At 31.9% G+C, this 24,228-nt stretch overlaps 1 protein-coding gene across 2 annotated transcripts in view; it reads right to left on the reverse strand.

Moving 5' to 3' along the window:
* The window catches only part of bbg (PDZ domain-containing protein big bang), a 131,284-nt gene that overhangs the window by 64,004 nt on the left and 43,052 nt on the right, over positions 1–24,228 (reverse strand). Inside the window, exon 1 of one of the 2 annotated variants that reach the window (XM_088236791.1) lies at positions 13,079–13,296. The exons of the other annotated variant lie outside the window; for it this stretch is intronic. The gene's annotated coding sequence lies outside the window, so the exon portion shown is untranslated. Of the gene's footprint in view, positions 1–13,078; positions 13,297–24,228 lie in introns of those variants that run through there. 2 annotated transcript variants of the gene reach the window in all.

The raw sequence follows: 24,228 nt of genomic DNA on the forward strand, positions 1-24,228 counted from the left end.
CGCTTCGTGGTGTACCTAGTGGCTGGCGTATTCGCCTGCCATGCTTGAGGTCCTGGATTCGATTCCTGGGAGGGTCAAAGCAGAATATTTATTTATAAGGTGATTTATAACTGCAATATTTCACTGTCCCTAGACACGTTCCTAAAGCGTAAGGCTAATTACATTACCTCCCTGTAACATATAATCGTATAATCTCCATGTACTTAACCAATGCAGTGCCCTATGCACCATCAGGTGCGGAGTACGATTTGATGATAATTATTTCTACCAAGTACTACCAAGTCACTGGCAACCAATGTTATATGGTGAGCTTTCTATAAAATATAATATCCCGAGATTTTATCTCATTCCAAAATAAAACGATACCTACATAATATTCAGAAACGGAAAAACATTTTTTTAAATATTAAACCTCCAAGTGTATATATACACATAAATAATAATTAAAAACTTATTTAACAGAACGTGTTTTATTTTTTTTTGTATACTTTCATATTATATTTATTTTATCTTGTTTGAAAGAAAAAAAGAAGGAAGGCTGATCTAGGGTTGCTCCGTGTGCATCTGCTGACGAAAGGATTCTTTAAAGACAGTCAACAAAAAAAAAATATTTTCATATTATTGAAATTATACGGATGGCTTTTCACGGGTACGCTTTTTTCCTTATTTTTTTGCATTCTTTTTACTTAAATAGAAAAAAAAAATTGGCCAATAATTTTGGTTTATTTGTAAATATTGTACTTTTTTGTTACAATGGCGGCTGTTTTCTTTTGACAAATAAAATTAAAAAAAACAACTTTTAAATCTGCATTTTTTTTACACGAATATCGGTAACGATTGTTTCAGAGCAACCTACCTTAATATTTTAACTTAAAGATACCTAATATGTCCACTGCCGACCGTATAAAGTAACTTTCTAGTTTAAGAATATAATTCGCTCCTTTTTTTAAATAAAAGACATTTCAACAGAGTTGGAGAACTTTTCAGATCATTGAATATCAATCAATATTATAAAATAACAAAAAAGTAAATCCCAGAACTGTAAAAATATTATATAGAAAGCAACACAAATGTTTAAAAGAGAAAATATCATAGTTAAAGGTACAATATTGCATTTTACGAGGGCGGATTGATAATGAAGCTACCGAGCGCTAGATGGCAGCACAAATACAAAAAAGATTATTTTTTTCCAAATTGCAATTTGACAAACGGCAGCCGTTAAAATGTCACCCAAATTCGTCGATTAGTTTATTTGTTGTAGTCGTTTGAAGTAAACAACTTTTGTGTTTCTTGAAAAATGGAAAAAAACGAATTTCGTGCAGTGATTAAACACAATTATTTGAAAGGGAAAACGGCGAAAGAGACAAAAAAAAAGCTCGATAAACATTACGGTGAGTCTGTTTCGTCAGATTACATGGTAAAATATTTGATTGCTGAATTTAAACTTGGCCGAACAAGCACTGCAACAATACCATCAACAGGAAGGCCAAAAGAGGTGGTTACTGAAGAAAATATTAAGAAAATCCTAGATATAGTTATGAATGAACGCCGAATGAAGTTGCGTGAGATTGTTGAAATAACAAACATCTCATATAAACGTGTGTTCAATATTTTACATGAACATTTGCATATGAAAAAGTTATCGGCAAGATGGGTGCCGCGTTTGCTCAATGTCGAACAAAACCGAGTTCGAGAGACCACTTCACAACAGTGTTTGGACATGATAAAGCGTAATCCTGTTGATTTTTGGCGTCGATTAATAACTGTTGATGAAACGTGGGTGTACTAATATACACCAGAAACCAAAAATCAATCGAAACAATGTGTGGAAGCTGATGGAAGTGCTCCGAAGAAGGCAAAGGTAGTGAAATCGGCTGGCAAGGTTATGGCCACTGTATTTTGGGATGCACTCAGAATATTGCTAATTGATTATCTTAAAAAAAGATCCACAATCACAGGAAAGTATTATCAAGCATTATTGGATCAATTTAATGATGCAATCAAGGAAAAACGACCACATTTAAAGAAGAAAAAGTGCTCTTTCTTCAAGACAACGCACCGGTTCACAAAGCATTAGATACGATGCTAAAATTACGTGAAATACACTTTGAATTGGTTGATCATCCACCTTATAGTCCAGATTTAGCTTCTAGTGACTTTTTTCTGTTTCCAAACTAGAAAAAATAGCTCGCAGGAAAAAGATTCAGCTCAAACGAAGAAGTGATTACCGAAACTAACGCGTATTTTGAGAGGTTCCCGAAATCGTATTATTCAGATGGTATAAAAAAGTTGGAATATCGTCTTACTAAGTGTGTCGAAGTAAAAGGAGACTATGTTGAGAAATAAACGGTTTTTGAAAAAAAAAATTTTTCAGCTTCATTTTCAATCCGCCCTCGTACATGGCAATTAATAAAGTTTGTCAAAAAATGACCAAAAAAAAAATCCGATGGCAGAAAGATGTCATCAAAAAAGCAATTTTTTGAGAAGGGAATACAAATACTGAATACTATTACATATATGCACATGATGTTCTTAAAACCCTGTAACATCCGAAACCACGATGATCAGTATGAGCAAGAAGACATATAGGCTCCACAGGTATGGTAATCAGTATGAGGACAAGGCTGATATATTTGGTTCTGGACTTGAAAGTTAGAAAACAAGTCTGATTTCTTTTTTTCTCTCGCAATATAATTCTTAAACTTTTCTTGATATTCAATAATGTTGTACTTTTTAGCTTTTTCATATTTATGTATTTATTTCTTTAATATTTTTGGTTGCTTATGTGTATTGTTACCTACTTGTTACTATTGTTATTTGTAGTTATGCAATTTTATCATTTTTTGTTATGTATTTAAATATGTATTTTTTTTTTCATACCTATGTTCAATAAATGTTAAAGGCAATTTATGCGGTTTATGTAAAATATATATAAATATTGGCACATAAAAATAAATTTTTAGAACGAATAAAATCAACAAAAATAAAATATTAAAAAAACAAATGGTTGCTTACTTCTGCAGGGAAGAAACGAGGAGGGGGGAGTCTGATACACCGTCAACCGCGCGCACCCGCGCCCCTCTCACTTCTCCCCTGCAGAAGTGAGCAACCATTTTTTTTTTAATATTTTTTTTTCCGATTTCTTCGTTCTAAATATTTTTTTAAAATAAGCAAATATGTCTTTTTGCCCATACTGATCATCGTGGATTCGACGTGACAAGGTTTAAAGAACACCCTGTATTGAATATTGGCTACAAAGAATACAAGACTTGATTACATCGCTCTTATTTCATAAAATAGCGAATTCGAATTTTGCTATAACAGGCTTTAATTACGTTATTATTTTTATAAATAATGTAAAATAGATTATAAAACATATATAGATAGATAAAAATAGATATTTAAAAATATCTCGTCGTTTGCTTAATGTAACACATTACATCACCGTTTCCTTGGGGATTTTTGAGCATGGTCTTTTAACAGTGAAATATCCACATTATCTCAACTCTTCCGTGCGTTGACTTTCGTGAAGTAAAAGATCTGAAACCTTTATTGAAAAAAAAGGCTTTTATAAATAGAATAACAAGAAAACAGGGATGATGTATGTACTTCAAATATCAGCAGAATACACAATACATAAATATAACAAAGACCAATTAGTATGCAACTGATAATACAAAATTATATTATTTTTTTTAATAAATGACCGTGGATAATGGATACTGGATACCAAAAATTCTGATCGGACTTTTAATACAATAATTATTCAATTTAAACCAGAGTACGCATGTCAAAGAAGTAAAAGCGTGTTTCAAAAGTTTTTAAAATATTCGGGTCGGGGATCAGGGGAACAAGAACTTTATGTAATGAGTGTGTTTTTTTCAAATATTTAATAAAAATTCTTATATTTTTTACCTTACCTTAAATAATAGGGAAAATCAGGTTTTCTTTCATTTTTAAAGTTATAAAAGTCTATGAAATACTATGAAATTTTTTTTTTTGATAATTATTAGTAGCATGAAAAATATTTTTAAATTTGAATTTCCGCAAAAACAGTCATTCCATTGGTCACGCCCCTAATACGTCACGATTCGTGTTTATTTGTTCCCGTCCATTCAAATTGGTTTAGAACATTGTCACGAATCTTGACGTCACAACTTACAAGGCCAAACATGTTGCGTATTTCTAGCGACGTATTTTTAAAAAAGTTTTTTGAAAAATTTATGTGTGAAAACATTCCTCCTTAATATTTTTGATTTTGAAAATACAATTGATTATTCAATATCCATTTCATATATTTTTATCGGTATTCGAAGTGTGTGATATTTCCCTATTTTGTTTGCAAAGGTTAACATTTGTAATGGAAAATTATTGTTTTGTACTTGTTATTAAATTAGTTTTTAATGTTCACCTTTACAGGTATAAGCTCTTAAAAATGTGCGATATTATGTCGTATAAATAGTTAAACGCATAATTAACTTTCATGCATCTGTTCAAATGCATCAGACGATTTAACCCTATCACTGCCAATGTCATTGATTTATATGTAAACCTATTGAAAAATGTATGAATGTTGACAAAAATGAAATACTTACATAATACATTTTCCATACCTAGTGGTGAATAAGGCACTGTATTGGTACACTAAATGCAGCGTATATCTACCATTTGTTACACGAAGGTAGAGTGATCAAAACAACCTTACTAATGAATATTCTATGTCGACTTTCCTAAGAATCGAACCCGGGACCTCAAGTATGGTAGGCGAAGACGCCCACCACTGCATTACGAGGCAGACTTATATCCACTCGATTTCCTTTATCAGGATTCTCCCCTGAAAGTAGCCACCGTGTCGAAAGCACTTGTCCAGGATGTATAATTCACACACATAACTATAATCCTTATCCGCCCGGACACAGAGAATTCTTAATAGTAGGCTAAATAAAAATATTTTTTTAGAATTAAAGAAATTAAAAAGAAATTGATAAATCTGTAAAGGGTCCTTCAAAATTCATTTTTGGATGATCAAGAGAAAACGCGGTCTGACTTTTCTTTATACAAACGTGTTCCCGTAATTTCTCCCTGGATTATGGCACTAGATCAGTTTTTTATACTCTATAGATATTTACCATAAGCGTGTCTCTATCGTTTTACTTTTTTGATCAATTGTTTCTTATGGCAGCTAGGACCATCCAAAAACATTTAGAAGCATCCAATTTTATCTGCCGTCTTCCGACATAAAGTAAACAAATATTATAAATAATTTTGAAAAACGGAAAAGGTACCGGTACACAAAATTTCATTCTGATACTTTTTCTAAAAAAAACCAAATCGATTAAGTTTTGGGTTGCGAAAATGGGACAACGAACCGTCGATTGTGTCGATTTCAACTAGGCGTAATCAGTCCGACGCGACGTGCAGTTTTCAGTGACAGAAAAACTGTTCAAATACCTAATTGTCAAATTTCTCCGACACCGGATATTATCTTGAAGTTAAATCAAGAGGGATCCGGTACTGCAGGAACCGCTGGACTGTTATTTCGGGAGCTACGCAATCAACGCAGGAGCAGGAAAGAAAAGAAGAAAGCTTATTTCACTGTCTTATATAGCGTCTGTGGTAAGCTTCACATATACTCGTAAAGCAAAATACGCATCTAATGCACTGGAACCTAGTCACAGAGGAACACCAAAAAACAAAATATTTTCCAGCAAACAAAAAGAGCATCAAATCTAATTAAAATTTCTAAATAAATTTTTTGTGGTTTAGACACATTATTTTAGTAAAATAACACGAAATTATACATATATATAATTTTAACATTATAAAAAAGAAATTGTAAGCTCATAAATCATTTTAATATAAACTTATATAATTTCTTATCAAATAAGTCTGCAAAGTCAACTAGAGTTTTTTGTTCACAAAACATGTAAAAAAAATTAAGCAAGTGCAGCCATAATAATTACTTCCGCATTAAACATTGGATTTTTAGTCGATATATACTTTATCGATAAAAACCATCCAGGATCGCGTCCTTGGTAGTAAAAGGTTAGGCTTCTTATATCTACGATTAGTTGACCGTTTCCATACTCAAAGGCACTAATAGCAGTAATTAATCTACATTTTGTTCAGGATACGGTGTGGATGTACACTACTTATATCGTGTACCTGCATTATGTAGTAAGATGATTGTTGCGCCAACCTAACCTAACTACGTGTAGTTATGTATAATATCTAGTAACCCAATGGCTAAGACGTTTGTCTGCGGGAATGTTGTACAACAAGTCTGATAGAAATCGCCACATTATTATTTTAATGATGACCATCTCAATAATCCAATGATTGAACTCTTCCCTGCACTAGTCGAGGTCAACAGAACTATCTCTCGCCCCATATAAACCATGGTACTTTCTATACAATCTCACAGCATTACTGACGCATTTTATTACCCATAATAATATTGTTGCTAACAAATTGTTAGTGAAATTCAATTTAGTTTGATAAAAATAAGATTTTCAATTAATTTATATTACATGATATGTAATGGTACTGTATTTTTAAAAATATTTTTATGTCTCAACTCAACAACGAATTTTAAAAAAATATATATTATGCGCATGTTTTTCTTTTATTGTTGCGTGATTTAATAGTATTTTTATTTATTCACAGGCGATAATAAAGCTATTGTACAAAATAAATTTTGATAACGTACATTTAAAATGCGTTTTTTTCTATATTTTTAAAGCGCACATATTAAAACAATTGAACTTTTAAATAAACGATTCATTTACTCAGTGTCCGGATGGATGAAGAATACAATTATGTAAGTATCGAGTGGGGAAAAGTCCATCTAGTAGTGTAGTTGGCACATTTGCCTACCATACTTAACGTTCCGGAACCAGGATTCAATTCCTGGGAAGAGGGACATCGGAATCGCAAGACTAATAACCTTACCTTCACGAAACAAGTTATTTATATACGCTGCATTTGGTGTACCAATGAAGGGCTCTATGCACCATAGAACTCGTAGAACATGGATGAAAACAGAGTGCCCAGGACAGAAAAACATGGAAAAATTTGGAAGAGGCCTATATTTGACAGTGGAGAGAAACGAGCTGATAGAAGAAGAAGATGCACCATAGGAACATGACGATGATGCTGATGATGTTGATAAATAAAAAAACTTTTATAAAACTTTGTATGGGTTTTACTTCTCTTTAATTTTTACTACCAAATTATCAATAATTATCAGTTTAAATATGTAGTATAATAATGTATTTAATGTATGTTATTATTGATACTTAAATATTAATTTTAATAATCAAAATACTGTGTTTGTTTTTTTACACTTTTATTTATAATTTTACTAGTGACCGGGTTTCGTCGTGACTGACATCGTCAGAATGGTCAGAAATATTAGTAGAGAGTAGAGAAACTCAATCTATTATGATAAATATTTTTCTACAGTTAAGTAGTAACAAACTTTAAAATTGAAAAATCTCTTCCATAAGAAGGGAGTGGAAATAGATTACTGTAAAGTAAATTGCAATGTAAAATTCGCACGCCCGTAGCTTTATTGGAACTTATTGTGGTATTCATATAAAGTTATTATTTTACCATAGAACTCTTTTATATCTTAAGCGTTGTGTAAAAGTTACGAGAACCTTATTCCAATGCGATCAAAATTAATCCCTTTAGGAAAAAATCGTTCGGATTAAATTAGTTTTGTTTTGTTGCATTTATTTTTATATTTTGGAATCGTTTTCATAAAATCAAACTGAATGAAGGCCAACGGAGCAAAACCAGAAACAAATTAAATATCATGCAGAATGACACGCGCAGTGTTGTATTTTAGTGTATTGTTATTTGTGTATATTTAACCATACAAATTCAAGCTGGTAATCACAAAAATGATTACATAGATAACATAAAATTACACATTACATAGGTATATAATAATATAAAGTACGAAAATCCATGAGTTTGATTAATTATAATCAGTATTCCAGATATTTTTTTACGATTAATTCGAAGTACGTAACATACAAATTTTTTTAAAATTAAATTTCTATGACCGTAAACATTTGAAACGTTGAGTTTCAAACTTAAAATTATTTTTTTTAAATAGCATAGGTACGTATAAAAAAATATGAAAAAATATCGGGTAAGATACCAAATAAGCTGTTTTTTTTTACGAAGCTCTATTTAAGTTTAGAAATAATTAAATACTGACAAAAATGCGGCATTGGGTTAAAAAAAAAAAAACAAATGGATTATGCAATAGAATGTCTTTTTCATATAGCCATACATTTCTCATATGATGCATATAAATACCTCCTACCTATACATATACCACTTAAACCAATACAGCCATACAAAGTGTACACAGCCAACTTAGCCTCATTTTTCGTGTTAGTACGATAAACCTTAACTAATAGATGCCTTATTGGAAATCGGAACCATAAACCTCGTTTAAAGATTAACTGCAACTAAACAAACTGGGCCAGAGTTAAGAAATGCAACCAACCACACATGTGTATCGGTAAATCTTCATGTGAATGGCTTTGGTAATGAATATTCATTGATTGTACAATGTACGTACACATTATATTTGTTAAGAATTGATTTTGTCTTCCGTATATCGTAAGAATACACAAAAACTGGAGGGGATGTTTGTGCCTGAATAAACACGATATTACGTGAGGTGTACACTTGTGTGTAATAGATACTAGACTGAGGCATAATAATAAGTCTTGACTTAGATACATTATCATAAACTAGCAGGTAAAATGCTGAGACAGTTGCATGCGAGAACATTTGGCCAAAGTTTACCGACTCTTTAAGCCTCAACCACACGACCCTACTGGCCTTACCTGACAGACCACTAATTTAACCGTTTTGAGAGCTTTTATTGTCATTTTAGTAAATTTCGCACTAAAGCTCTAATCGTGATAAACCATTTAACAATGTTTTAATTCGATGTAAAATTATTTCTTGGCATCATTATTAAATCAAAGTATTTTAAAAAATAGCTATAAACCTCCCATTCTATTTTTTCGTAATTACTCGTATGTTATAGCTTAATTTTAAGATTTATTATTCAAAGTGTACTTTTGTAAATAAAATTATATTTTATGTAAATATGTATGGAGAAATAAACAAGTAAAAAAATACCTGTCAGAAATCACGTTATTCGGTAAATCGAAACTACTTTTTGAGTAATCTGCATTAAAACGATAGCATGTAAACCCCGTTTTAAAATTCGTGTTTCAAAAAAGTCATTATCAATACTATCTATTATTTCACAGTATCACATCTCGGAATCATAAAATTTAAAAAAAACACTTAATTGCGTTGTTTTTAGCCAAATTGTTTATTCGAGATTTATACATTATTATATATATATATTTTTTTAAACTTTTTGTACATAATGTTATTTGTACATTGGCGGGCTTATTGCCTAATGGCAATTTTTTCCAACCAACCAATAAAACAAAAGTTTTATTTTTATAATTCAAGTTACAGAACATATTCAATAGAAAAAAAGCTTAAGATATATAAAAATAGAAATAAATGTATTTGTTTATAAATTACCTTAAATCGAAACTATTTCTTAATGGGAAAAAGGAAAAAAGAGGAAAGAGGAATAAGGAAAGGAGGAGAGTTTAAGGACGAGAAAGGAGGTGTTTCTTCAGACGTAATTTAAACAGAGATAATGTAGTAACATCTTTGATGGTGGATGGAAGATGATTCCACAGTCGATTCGCATGGACACTATATGAGTTAGAGAAGAAAGAGGAATTATAGATTGGTATTAAGAGAGTGCCTTGAGAATTAGAACGAAGAGGCTGTTAGTACAAACAGATTAGCAATTCTAGATAAATTATAAATTAGTATCGGTATAAATGCGCAGGTAATTTGTCATGATACTTGGTGGTGTTCTTAACGTGGACAAGTACAATGATCGTGGGTATACAAGATTATATATATAAATGTTTTGACAATTAAGTCGCCAACATTCCCGCTCTACCACAACTTGGTCCTCAGTTTCTAAATAAAAGAAAATCGAAATATTTGGGTAAATCATAAGAACGCTGATGTTTCTTTTAAAAGACGCGCGGAAACCAGAGAGTGCAACGAAAGCGCCAACCACTTTCCCGAAACTGTTCATAAAGACTAGTGTCTTTCATAAACCAAGTTAGCGAAAACGTTGTATTTCGTTGCAATCAAACCGCGAAAATAAAAACTTATAGAAACTTTTAAAACTTTCATTAAAGCACTTGCTACTGTTTTTTCAATTTGTGATCAATCAAATACACACGGTCTGTACATTTACCTTGTTTTGGTTTCCCTGTACGACAGCGAAGGAATAATGTGTTAGTTCCAAATTATTGGGACCGCGTCCATCCCAGGGCCGCGATTATGAACGGCTATCTTGATCGGTATATACTAAGACGGTATAAACTAATACCGATATTCTTGTACGAAAATGTGTATATTTGTATTAAAACTCGAAGTGTCTTCGTCGGTAACCGTAATTGAACATGTTTAGAAAAAAATGTAAACATTTTATATTTTTCATACAGGAAACTTAATTTTACTTTGGAGATAAAATTAAATATGTTTCGAAAGGAAGAAAGGCGTAGTAATACAAACAAAAGAAACAACGACACAAAACCCCTATACATCGAGGAAATCATAGAATTAAACAACGAATTAAGAAAATACTTGCAAAACCCTAACACAGATCCTAACATGACCCTATCGAACTCACGCGAAATTCCCTTTCCATCATAACACCATTGATCCCTCACTAAACCCTAATTTGTTCTAATAAAATCGTGTCAAACACTTAATTGTCCTAATAACCTCTCACACCTTGGAGCAGACGAAGTGGGTTCTAAAGCATAGTCAGCGCACGGTCCTCTTAAGTTAGTCTGGTTAGGACCAGAGAGTAGAGCGAGTAAATTATTGTCTATGCGTGCGGTTTCCAATCACCTATATAAGGGCGCGCAACACGTCACCCGCCCTTAGTTGCCTCTGCATTCCTGCTTAAAACATAGAGTCTATAATTTTGTATTTTATTTTATTATAAATCTACCGCGTTCTTTATGCGTAAAATACGAATAAATTATAATATTGTAAGTAACATCCATCTTATTATATTCCCCGAGTTTAAAATAAAAATTATAGCTGTTTAACTCCAGGTTTGCAATTAACTGTTTCAACTTAACATATTTCGAAATTAGCATATCATTTTTCCAATCTAAGATTAGACCTCGATAAATGTGTAAATAAAAGTAATCACTAAAAATTTAAAGCGCTTTGATTACCTAATTGTTCATATTAACCTAAAAATTGATTAAATTAAAGGTTTTATAACATAGTAAATATCAATATTAAAAGCACAATCCACGAATTGTTAAGTGATTTGCTTTATGATCACAAATCAAACTGCACTAAACTTATTCCAAAAAGATTCCCACTTCCCACCAACGGCCTTGAATAAAGACGATTATTTTATAAATAATATTAAAATGATATAAATTTGTATGGGCTTATGAATGAGATTTTACATTATTAACTGTGCAATGATGTAATTTAAAAAAAAATCGCGTAGATATCTGATTCCTAAATGTATGAGAAAAGGTTAATTTTTTAACTAAACATAATAAGTCATTCATTCTCAAGAGTAAATTATTATTACAGCATCAAATATTATCTCCGTTAAGAGATATAAAACAATGAATCGCAGTGTTGTGATAATTGTATACATATAATACTTATTACTTGTTACAATACAACTATCAATACAGTGTTTATCCAGATATAACAATAATTCATTTACATTAATTTATAGATTGATTGATTTGGTGTTTATTTTGTAGAACTCCATATTTAAGCTCATAATATTAGAAATCAAACACTGATTTGAGTCTACTGAACACTTTATTTTATTTTTACAAATAAAAATTCATATCTCAAATAAACCAATTCCATTACATGTTGAAGACGAAGGACGTAAACTTAATATACTTGAACAATTGGAAATTAATAAATATCTAAATAATCCTAATTTTAAAATAATAAATGAACAAACCAACCTAATATCTTCACCACTATTAAACATATTTAAATAGACTGTTATTCTTCACTTTGTTCCTCTATGTACACGCTTATATGACGCGTAATCAATAGATGAATCATGTCACAATTGCATTTGTATATGTTGATAAGAAATTCTTAAAAATAGAAATATTGTATAATAATACATTTATGTTTGTATAAATTTCTTCATAATATTTCAATGTTTTGAAATTAAAATGAACAGCAACCTATTATAATATTATTGATATTTTTTCGACAGCAATTATCTAAAGTTATAAAACTATAAAGCTTCATTAATTATCTCACAATACATACTTTTATGTCAATAAACACTTACTTTGTTAAATTTTTCCCAAAATTCAAATATAATTACCTAAATTCCCCATTACCTATTGAACACTTAGCCTCGCCCTTAACCATAGGTTTTTACCTCAATTATGAATAAGGTACATGCTATAGTTCATAAGATTATTATATTTTCTACTTAAGTACCTTGAACAACTTTATAAAGACATTCAATCCATCTAATCTTCACATTCGTTTGAAAATGCCCTAACAAGGCGAAACAATTGACACGAAATTTTTTTATTTTTTTTATATTTGTAAAAATAAAATAAAGTGTTCAGTAGACTCAAATCAGTGTTTGGTTTCTAATATTATACGTTTAATTTATAGATGTAAATACAATTAATAATAAATAATCTTATTGAGAAAAGGAACAGTATGATTATGTCTTCAATAAGACATGATTGAAAATATGGTGCACAATTTAATCGACAAACATAAATATATTTCGGAACTGGTTATAAGTGTACGCGCACTAAAAAAACTGGAAATGCATTTTCTCTGTTGTGTTATTCCAAGATAAAAAAAAAGAAAAATGGATAAGCTTATTGTTTTGTTACCCCTTTTTGTTGTTTTATCAGAACTCATCCTTCGTTAAACACAAAGCGGAATGTATTTTTACACCAACCGTAAACAGAGATTCAAGTGTGAACAGTCTCTGAAGATGTGAAGAGTCACCGATTCTCGGTAATGACACTAAACGGAGATTTATCTCAGCGAAGTGAATTGTGATTCAGAATTCGTCTCGCTACGACTGCAACAGCAATATCGTTCCAAAATGTACGCAACTGCACTAGAACTGTTGTACAATGACCTATTGTCGGCTGCGTAAATTATACATCCACTGAAAGCGTAAGAGAAAATGTTTATCCATGCAGTTAAAAATAAATATCCGGTCAAGTATTGCATCGCGTGGAAAGTGTTCAAAGCTAAAGATCACCGGTCTTGTTTAAGTGCATCGGCGTGAGCTTGAAAGCGAATTTCCTCCACTCGAAGCGCTTTATTATGTACTTAGTAACCGTTATTAGAATATGCATTTATGCATTGGTATTCTGATGATCACGTATCGAGTGTGACACCCCGTAGATCTATGAAAATGAATGTTCAAGTTTTCAATTGGACATTTTCTTTTATTTGAAAATTTATTTATAAACCCTTACGGATTATTACATTCATTTTACATAAAATAATATATCAATTTTTCATTAATACTCAGTTGTTCAAAATAATATTTTTTACATCTTTTGAAAAGTTTGTCTGAGTCTTTTGTTTAGTTTTGTCTGGTAGTTTATTGTATAATTTCAGTCCCTGGTTCATTAGTCTTGATTGTCCTTGTCTTGTTTTAGAAAGTTGTATGTGGTATTTGTCAGATATTCTCGTATTATGTCCATGTTGACTACAATTTTTTACAAGTTTTAGTTTTTCGTCTACAATTACATTAGTGGCTAATTTATGGATAAATTTTAATGATTCTAGTTGAAAGAGTTCAGTTATATTTGATTGCTTAGTTTGTTTAAAAAGTTCTCTAGTTGCAGTTAAATAGGGAAGGTCATATATTAACTTTAATATTTTATTTTGTTGTCATTGTAGTCTGTTTATGTCATTTTGATATCCTGCTCCCCATCGTAGTTGCGTATAACATATTTTAGTTTTTACATACGCTTCGTACATTAGAATTTTTTTCCGTTTTTGAAACAAAATTTTTGATTTTTAAAAAAAGACTCGATAATGTCGCCACTTTGCTAATTAAATTGTTGATATGAATTGTCCATATTAATTGTCTGTCTATTTTTAGTCCTAAATATTTAACATGTTCAATTTCAGATCAATGCACCACTGAATGCGGATAAGGAAATAATGATGATGAGGTAACGCTTTTGTATCTTTATATTGTAAGTATCACTAGTAATCTATTTTTAGAGTAAAAAACAAAAGTTATCTTTTAAAATGCATATTTTTATATGAACACCGCATCGGTGCTTTATAAAATTTTAATAATAAAATTGTAATAATTCATGTATTTTTATTCATAAAAAATACCTGTATTTTAAGGTTGTAAAAATAAAGCCTTCTTGAAATTATGTGGAAGCAAAAATACACTTAAAATTTAAGTGTCCAATTATTTTCATTTACCTTCTTGAAATATAACTTTCAACATAAACTATAAAAAAAACATTTCAACCAAATCATGAAGGAACATTTTCGTAACATCAAAGTTTTTGCGAAGTATTCGCAAATGTAATTTTAATTATTTTTGCTATATTTGCATGGGTGTATGCTTATACATACATAATGAACAGAAGTATTTTACGATTAAGCGTTTTTTATTGCAAAGAAAGTTTATAAAAAGATTATTAATTTATCATATTTTTTATGCGTAAGATGGCCAGCTAAGATGAAAGTAAAACCAATAAGATTATTAATCAGTTAAAGATAAATCGACAGTGAACAAACGAGTCATCATTAGCATTAACCTTCTCTAACTACCATGAGGTCATATTGGAATTATTCTGAAGAGAATGTTGAAAATAAAGAATTGAGAGAAATTTTTCTCAGAACGACGACCAAAATAAATTTAAAAAATGAAAGTAAAAGAGTTTTGACATCGTACATGTTTTAAGTTTGTTTTAGACACACGTGGCAGAGAAAATATATTCAGCAAAGCAGTAGGGGAGACTGATTCAAAGTGATTCCTATTAGAGAAAAAGCATTTTTAAAACAAAACTTGCCGGAGGAGAATAATGGCTGCCAAACGTTGCTACTACGCACTTCAAAAACAATTACACAACAACTGTACACAATTCTGACTAAACCAATCTTGACATATGCCTCCGAAACCTGGGTTATGACAAAGAATATTGAGGAAACCATTGCAGCTGTTGAAAGAAGAATCCTCAGAGTTATCTATGGCCCTGTGAGAGAAAACAACCATTGGCGTCGTCTCTACAATATAGAGCTATACAATACCTACCGATGTAATCAACTCCATCAAGGTGGGACGCTTGAGGTGGGCTGGTATTATAATTAGAATGGACGACGAAAACCCCATAAAACGCTAAACTCTCTCTGTGCCACAAGAAAAACGAAGACTAGGAATCCCAAAAAGCGAAGTATGGACTGCATCAGCGCAGATAAGACATTGTTGGAAGTGAGGAACTGGAGAGAAAGGGCAGCAGACCGGCAAGAGTAGAAGAGACTGCCGGATTCAGCCAAGGCCCACCCAGGGCTGTCGAGCTTATGATGATAATGATGAAACACTGTGCCATCTTTGTCTGACCATATAAAAATTTGCGCAGACAATATACAAACACGATAATTTTTATTTTCTTAGATGGTTAGGCCGCTCTAAAAGCACTAAGCCCAGTATATTTTAATTCTAAATTAACATTGCAATTCCTATAGCCACTTCACTTGGCCGCCAAATGAAAGCACATATTCCTTAATAATAAAGAGGGTGCTCATCGTGGTTGTTTATCGTATTCGCGATCACAATGGAACATCCGTGAACACTTTATATTAAATGTCAAAATGTTTACGTTTTGCAACGTATAATCCTGCTACACAATCACATATTTTAATTTCATCGGTGTAAATATGGAAAATATTCCAAAACTGCTAGTTTTATTTATTTATTAATTATTTATCATGCTATTTATTGTATTTAGCCGGCGATTGGTAAGCCAAATGTCAAGAAAAGTAGTCACTATAGTAATTGTAATTTAATATTAACTTTTTTGTATAAGATACTAATTACTATTTTGCAAATGCCATATATTGTATTATTGTTTATAGTAAACGCCAATTTTTCGCCAACGAACTGTATTCATTTACGAGGAAAACAAAAAATAAACCAACACGAGCGTTGAGTTATGACTGCGTTAACTTATGCATGTTCATTATTGTTCATTGTGATCGCTCAAATGCTTGGCATGTTTTTGAGTATGTCGATGGTTATTTGTGATTGAGCTACTGGGCTTGGAGGGCGAGAAATAATTTGCGGGGACCCATCACAACAGATCTACACAGAGCGCAGTGATGTCAGGATCTTAAATAGCACTGACTGCCTTTCTTCAGAATAAGAATAACAATCGTGATAAACATAGTTTTCGCTATCAAGTCAAAAGTACTTCTATTCCACACACAAAACGATATAATTCTTTATCCGCCCGGACACGGAGTATTTACTAATACCACTTTCAATTCTAGAATCGAGATCGCCTATTAAGCTTACTCACAGAATAATGAAATATAAATGTAAGTGCGCAAATCAGTGATCATACTACACTTGTCTTGAAATTGATAATGACGGAGAAATAATAGTGCAATGTATCTCCCGTGGAAACCAACAACATGTTCACTAGTTTCTGATTGCTGATAATGCGCTAAATAACAAACCTGACAATTTGCAATGCGAATGAAAGCCCCATTATGAACGTCCAATGCGCATACGACAGTGCGTCGCAAAACTGCGTTGACAATAAATGTCAAGAAATCCACGTTCGATACGAAAGTAAGGTTGTATTTACGAGACTGGAAATTAATAATATTATCTCCAACATTTAAATGTCGGGTGTGTTTTCTCGCTGGACGGCGATTTCTACAAATTCCAAGGCAATTCAAAGAAGCGTGGCGATCATTTCCATTCGGGTCCTGAATGGAGTAACGTCGAAGCAAAGTCAGAGTAAAACCAGAATATAGATGTGAAAGTTCCCGAGAAGCGATAGTTCGGTCGTGTAAACCAGCGGACGATCGGCGCCCGCACAGAACCAGAGATGAGCTAGGTAGATGAGAGATAAGAGATTTCAATCACATCAGAAAGATTTATTTTTGCGCCCGATTCACTCAAACAATATTATCATACAGGAACCGGTATCGGCTGCGGCTCGAGTATCGAGTCGGTATCACACGCTTCGGGCTCCGTTCGCCTAGCTTTACATGTAAAATAGATGACATTAGTTTAGATTCGATATCAAAATGTAGAACACATGTCGGTGCATATAATGTGTTCATTTTTTATGTAATAACGAACGTGTTCTGTTGACTTACGGAGACAGACTGACAGGCGATGTCTATAAACATACACCCGTCAAGAAGAGGAAACGAGCCCGGTTCAACTTAATTCGAGCGAAGATGTAATAAACTTCTGTGTTCTGTTACTGTTAATGCACGAGAGATAATTTAAACGGGGTTCATTAAGTACTTGGAGTTTACAACGCATGTCGCGAACGAATATTTATGCGGAGTAAATTCTTGACCAAAGTAAAACGTGATCAATTTGAGCTGACCGAACATTCAACATGTCGTGTCTGCGGTTGTGTCTGCAGACCATTCTGTTATATAACAAGACTTGGAATGACAGTGTATCATTTCAAATAAAACTGTACATTTTAGTTAAAATAAAACTACCTACCCACTACTCACGAGGCATTAATTTGCAGTCTGATAAAAAGTACGGAAATCATACTATTTTGCCATCGTAAAATGCCGTTTTTACAAAACCGCGCCATTAAAAATAATTAAGTTCATAAATAAACATTAGTTAAAAATAATATTTTCAAAGATATTTCTTATAAAAATATACAGATTACCCCTTAGGAAATTTAGACTAAACTTGTGTACATTGGTGCTCATATACGTAAAGACAAAGTATTGAAGTTAAATTTGTTCTACTGTTTCAATATATCGACGCTGGATACGAAAAAGTTACTAAGCGACGTGTAGTATATTTACAGAAGAGTCATAAATTATTTTTTTTAATCAATAAAAAAATCTTTTACATACGTATTATTTTAAAATACGAGATTCTTTATTCATTTAAAAAAAACTTATTTGGCTCTTCTGTAAAGTTGTTACATGTGGCATTTTAAATACCACAAAATTTGTGGTATTTTTCTAAAGTTCTTGTTTAAATTACCGTTTTAATAATAATTAAAAAATCTATCAAACCATCATTTATGGAATTTTGTTTTTTATTTTGAGAGTATTTTAGTTCTGAGTATTGATTTTTACAGTATGCTTTATGTAACATTTTAATACTGTCGAATGGCCGATATCGATAGCATATTCTTTACTCATGTTGCAAAATTAATTACAAAAATAATCTAAGCATTTTTTGTTAATTTTTCTACGGGATATACATACGTACATCACATTTCGTATGAGTGATAAGTACATTTAATATTTCTTTGAATTAAATAACATAACAGCGAACTTGTAACACGATTGTTTCATTAATACTTAACGTTATTTTCTCACGCATCCCATGATAAACCTACGCACATTATAAATACCAAACGGTTTTAAGACAAAAAACACCTACATTTCTTAAAGATCACTGTTACTTAAAATCTGCATTTATTCGTACACACATGAGTTAAAATAATCATATGCTCGTATTATATCTAAAATAATTTATTGAATTAAATAAAAATTGCAAAATAGGTGATAGGGAAATATCACTTTTTTTACAGTTTTTAAGTAATAAAGGTCTATGAAATACTGCCCAGTAAAAAAATATCTTTTTGCTAATTATTAGTAGAATAAAAAGCACTTTTAAATTTGTAATTTTGAATTTCCGCAAAACGGTGACGCCCCCGCCCACGCCCCTACAACGTCACGATTCATGTTTATTTGTTCCTGCCATTAAAATGTATGTAGAACAATTTCACGAACCTTGACGTAACAACAACCAAGGCCAAACAAGTCGCGTTTTTCTATGAACGTGTTTTTGTTTGATTTCTTATTTACATTTATCCCCAATATCCATATAGATTTTGAAAATACAAATAATTATTCTAAATCCATTTCATATATTTTTATCGGTATTCGTAGTTTGTGATATTTCCCTATTCAAATTAAAAATTGGAGACGAAAGAGGAAAAATTCATTATTTTTCTACATTTTACGTCCAGTTACAGTACAATATTCTATAAAAATGTTAATATTGTCAGTAAAAAAACGTATAAACCTTATATATGTACGTAGGTATTTTCTCACGAAAAAATTGTGCAAAATATTACAAAAACAAAAATTAAACGGGCATTTTAATAATTGGTAAATTGTTTTAGATGTGCACAGTGCGTTTTTCATCGTATGTCATTGGCACTTTTTTCCAAAGTTTCAGATCGCATTACAGCGTTATTTATGTACTCGTATACAGGGTGTTCATTAAACCCTGTCACATCCGAAACCACGATGATCAGTACGAGCAAGAAGACATATTGGCACATCAAAATAAATTTTTAGAACGAATAAAATTTTAAAAAATATAATATCAGAAAAAGCAAATGGTTTCTGACTTCTGCAAGGGAGAAACAAGGAGGGAGGGAGGGGAAGTCTGATACGCCAAAAATACACGGCCGTGCTCCCCTCGCTTTTCCTCTGCAGAAGTAAGCAACCATTTGTTTTGTTTAATATTTTATTTAAAAAAGTTTTCTTTGTTCTAAATATTTTTTGAATATGCTTATATGTCTTCTTGCCCATACTGATCATGGTTTCGGATGTGACAGGGTTTAAAGAACACCCTATATATACGTAACGTTATGTACTTGGTATTTGTACCGTGACGGAGTCGTCGCTATGTGCAACTTGTTAATTTGAAAACTGTGCCATCCACACTTTTAGGTGATTTCTTTATAACGGGGTATCGGGATGATTTTTATCGTAGCCCATCATCTCTGTTCATATCTATTTATTTATTTATACATTAACGGTTCAAAGAACCTTTAAAAAAACAGAAATAATTACAGTAGTAAACAATAATTATGTAGTACATAATATAAAATATAATAGAATAATTAAAACTAAACAATGTAGTGAACATAAAATATAAAAAACTAAAAAAGAAACATAACATCTCTAAATAAAAAATGACAATCAACATGAGAAAATTACTACTCCTTTATAAACCTTAAATTATTTATTGTTGTAAATTATTGTTGGTTGTGAATTTTTACAAAGAAATTTAAATGTTCATGGAAGCAAAGAGAGAGGAAGGAAAGTAGAGTTGGAGCTATACAATGTCTTCTCCTTTTTATGTACTTTTTATTTAATATTCAAATTTTTACTTTTTTAGAATTCAATTATTTTTTCCCTCTCTTCCTGCATTCATAATAAATTAGTCTGAAATCTGTGATTAGTCTTACTTATTTTAATTGTTCTTTTGTACCATGTTTTATATAAAGACTGTATGATTTCCTTAATAAATAAATGATTGAAAGCAAGTTCTTTAAAAATATATATTTTTGTGGATTGATTATTATGCGGGTTTTTCGTGTATTTTAGTAAATACAGGGTGTTCTTTAAACCATGTCACATCCAAAACCACGATGATCAGTATGAGCAAGAAGACATATTGGCACATTAAAATATTTTTTTAGAACGAATAAAATTTAAAAAAAATAGAATATCAAAATAACCAAATGGTTGCCTACTTTTGCTGGGGTGAAACGAGAAGGGAGGAGTCTGATACTGCGCCGCGCTCCCCTCACTTCTCCCCTGCAGAAGTAAGCAACCATTTGTTTTTTTTAATATTTGATTTTTTTTATTTTCCTTGTTCTAAATATTTTTTAAATATGCTAATATGTCTTCTTGCCCATACTGACTGTCGTGGTTTCGGGTGAGACAGGGTTTAAAGAACACCCTGTATATCGTATTGGAAAAATAACAACTTTTTATATTGCAATTCCCCGACTAAAAATTTATATCTTATATATATAACATAATTCAAAAAGAAAAAGAACAAAAACTCTAAATCTGTTCAGGGATCAAAGGGTTAACTATCAAGGGAATATGATGGACTATTTTTTTGCACCATAACAAATTTCAACAAGACTTAATTACTATAATCTCACGAGAATCGGACCCGGAACCGTACTTGTGGCAAGTATCTTAGCCATTATGGCACATAAACCACCTATAATTTTTTGGTTTATAGATTTGATTTAATCAATAAATAAAGTATATTAAACGTTTCATAGGCGACAACGGGAATCGGTTGGCATACAAATAAACAAAAACTTTTTCCAAAACAAAGATTTTTTCCTTTACAAGGCGTTCCTTTACTATAAACAAGGCGTATCAATCACGGGTTACATTGTACACATTAGCGTAAGATTAATCACAACTGGCGGCGCGTCGAGCGAATAATCCGCGTGCGTTTGTTATGATTACTAGTAGATATAAATAATTAGTGCTATTTTTAAAAAATAATTCAACTAAAATTTAGTATTTCACGTTTAATGCTATTTCTATTTGCTTAATTATTTTCTTGGATCACAAATTCAAGGGATTGGCTTATTTTTCACTGGAAATAAACTAGTAATATTTCAAAGGAATCTGGAATTTATTATTCCACGTGTTCACGTTCGATTTTATATTCAGGAGTTTTACCTGAAAGCAGCCATCGAGTCGAAAACACTCTTTCGGGGTTCTGGTTCTGGTTCTGTTTCTGGTTCTACTTTACACACATTAATGTATTCTTCATCCGCCTTGACACAGAGAAAAAATATGTAAATCTATATTTTTACATATGTAAATAAAGTGGAAAAATATTACTTTATATTTATGCGTTTAATGTACCTATACTGCTTAAGAAATAATTCAATAATAAAAGTAAAAAAATAATAATATGTAGGTATTCGGGGTAAAGACGCACCAGATACGGATTTTTTCAAACGAACCGAATACGAATATTATATGGTTTCGCACTTACCGAATGATTCGGTTCATTACATGTGGTTTGTCGCACTGAACAAGTTTGTTCGGGTTCGATAGGCGCCAGGCAAAATGTTAAATACTTCAAACTTTAAATAAATGTTTATTGTACAACTTTTGTTTTAACTATTTACAACCTTGTCTTTATCTTAATATTATATATGTAAGATGTGGTACAAATTGGAAACGAATAGGATCACATATTCTGAATGGATGACCCCTGAGTCAACGGGGTAGGTATGACCAAAGTTATTTGATTTTACCATTAAAACGCAGAATTAGCGCTTTTGATAAAGTCACACACTTTCGCTTGCACGCAGTCCCATTCGCTAGTCTAGTGTGTGTCCACCATAAGTAGTTTAATATTCGGTAGGTATTTAAAACCACGTCGAATATACCGAATTACCGAATATTCAGCGCATCTCTAATTTAGGGCATGTTTCAAAATAACGTAAAATGTTTTCCTCGGCACGGACACCTTAGCGAGGAAACATAATTTTTTTATTTTTGAAAATTAATACAAAAATTGTAAAATAATAAATAAATAATTGAATACCTACAGGTAGATTGTTATTTGAGATCATCACAGGACTATGAATTTTATAATAAATTATGAAAAAACTTAAAATGTGTTTTCAATGTAGGTATATGATAGAGACCCCATTACCTGTATATTATAATATTATGTATAAAGTTTTAAAATATTAATTCGGAGTTGCTAATGCTTTTGATTATTAATGATGATTTATCTATGCTAATGCTAATTATTCCGTAAGTATTGGTTACTCCGCTCCGTGTGGTGTGGTCTTGTCTCCTCTCTGGATGTGGGCCGCTCGGGCCGCGTAACGGGACGGGCTCGCCCCACCCCGCCCCGCCCTCCCTGCCGCACCGGGGACCAGAAACCGGTCGCGGGCCGCCTGCATTCCGCGAGAAGAGGATTGCGGAGAAATTCACGCGAACTTATCTCGCCTTCACAAAGGAGCAGTTAAGCCACTAAAACCCCTTATCGCGGATCAAGAAACTCTTAAATCAAAATTTTATTATTCACTCTATCATCATCATCATTCCATGTCTGCGTTGCGTCCAGCCTCGTATTTCTTCGTTCCTTACAAATTCAAACTACCGCACAACGCACAACCAAGATTCTTCTGAGACATCTATTCTCAAAACTTAGAATTTTTCTTCACTCGATCTCTTTCGAGAAACTGTTGAAACCTCAAGAGTAATAATTCTCTAGAGAAGCGCTTAAGCTCTATCGCATAGAACAAAAGCGGTCAAAATGTTCGGTTTGGTTGTATTTTGGTTTTTAGTTTAACGACAAACGTGTAATGGGCGGTTTCGGTATGCGCTCGCAATTCTTAACGGAAGTATTGCCGTAATCTGTCGCTAAGTTTGCGGTCAATAATCATAGAATGGTTTTTTTTCATATGGGCGATTCTAATAGGTTTACTCTAAGGTTAAAACTGTTGTTTTTTTTTGTCTATACGGATAAAGCGTGAAGTTTTACGTGGCAAAAGGAAACAGATCCTGGACGAGTGTTTTCGACTCGATGTATTATCTTAGATACAAATTCCAAAAAAAGAAATCGAGTGGAAGTAACTTCACTCTTTGGTGTAATGGTTGGCGCGTTCGCCTACCATTCTTGAGATCTTGTGTGCGTTTCCTAGCATTGAAATATTAGTTTCAAAGGAGCAATTTCATCATTTCTGATCTGGCACCTAAAACGTAAAAATGGTTACCTTTTTTTAATTATTATTATTTATTGAATTGTTTTCTTATACACGGGTTGACAGTCAATATGCAAAGCATAAAAAAAACAGGATCCATAATTTTTGAAAATGGGTATACTAATTTTAGCACGAACGTACATATGCACAAATTTACGCATACATACATATACAAGCACATACATACTTAAAGGTACATATATAAAATATATATAGTCGGCCTCGCGGTATAATGGTCAGCGCGTTTGCCCACCATAAAAGAGGTGTCGGGTTCGATGCCCGATTTGGTTGACATGAAATATTTATTTAAGACTGGTACCTAAAGCGTAAGACTTCA

Source organism: Micrasema longulum, unplaced genomic scaffold (assembly GCF_059751315.1).
Source record: "Micrasema longulum isolate JH-2025_06_02 unplaced genomic scaffold, ASM5975131v1 h1tg001607l, whole genome shotgun sequence".
In the NCBI taxonomy this organism is placed as follows: Eukaryota; Metazoa; Arthropoda; class Insecta; order Trichoptera; family Brachycentridae; genus Micrasema; species Micrasema longulum.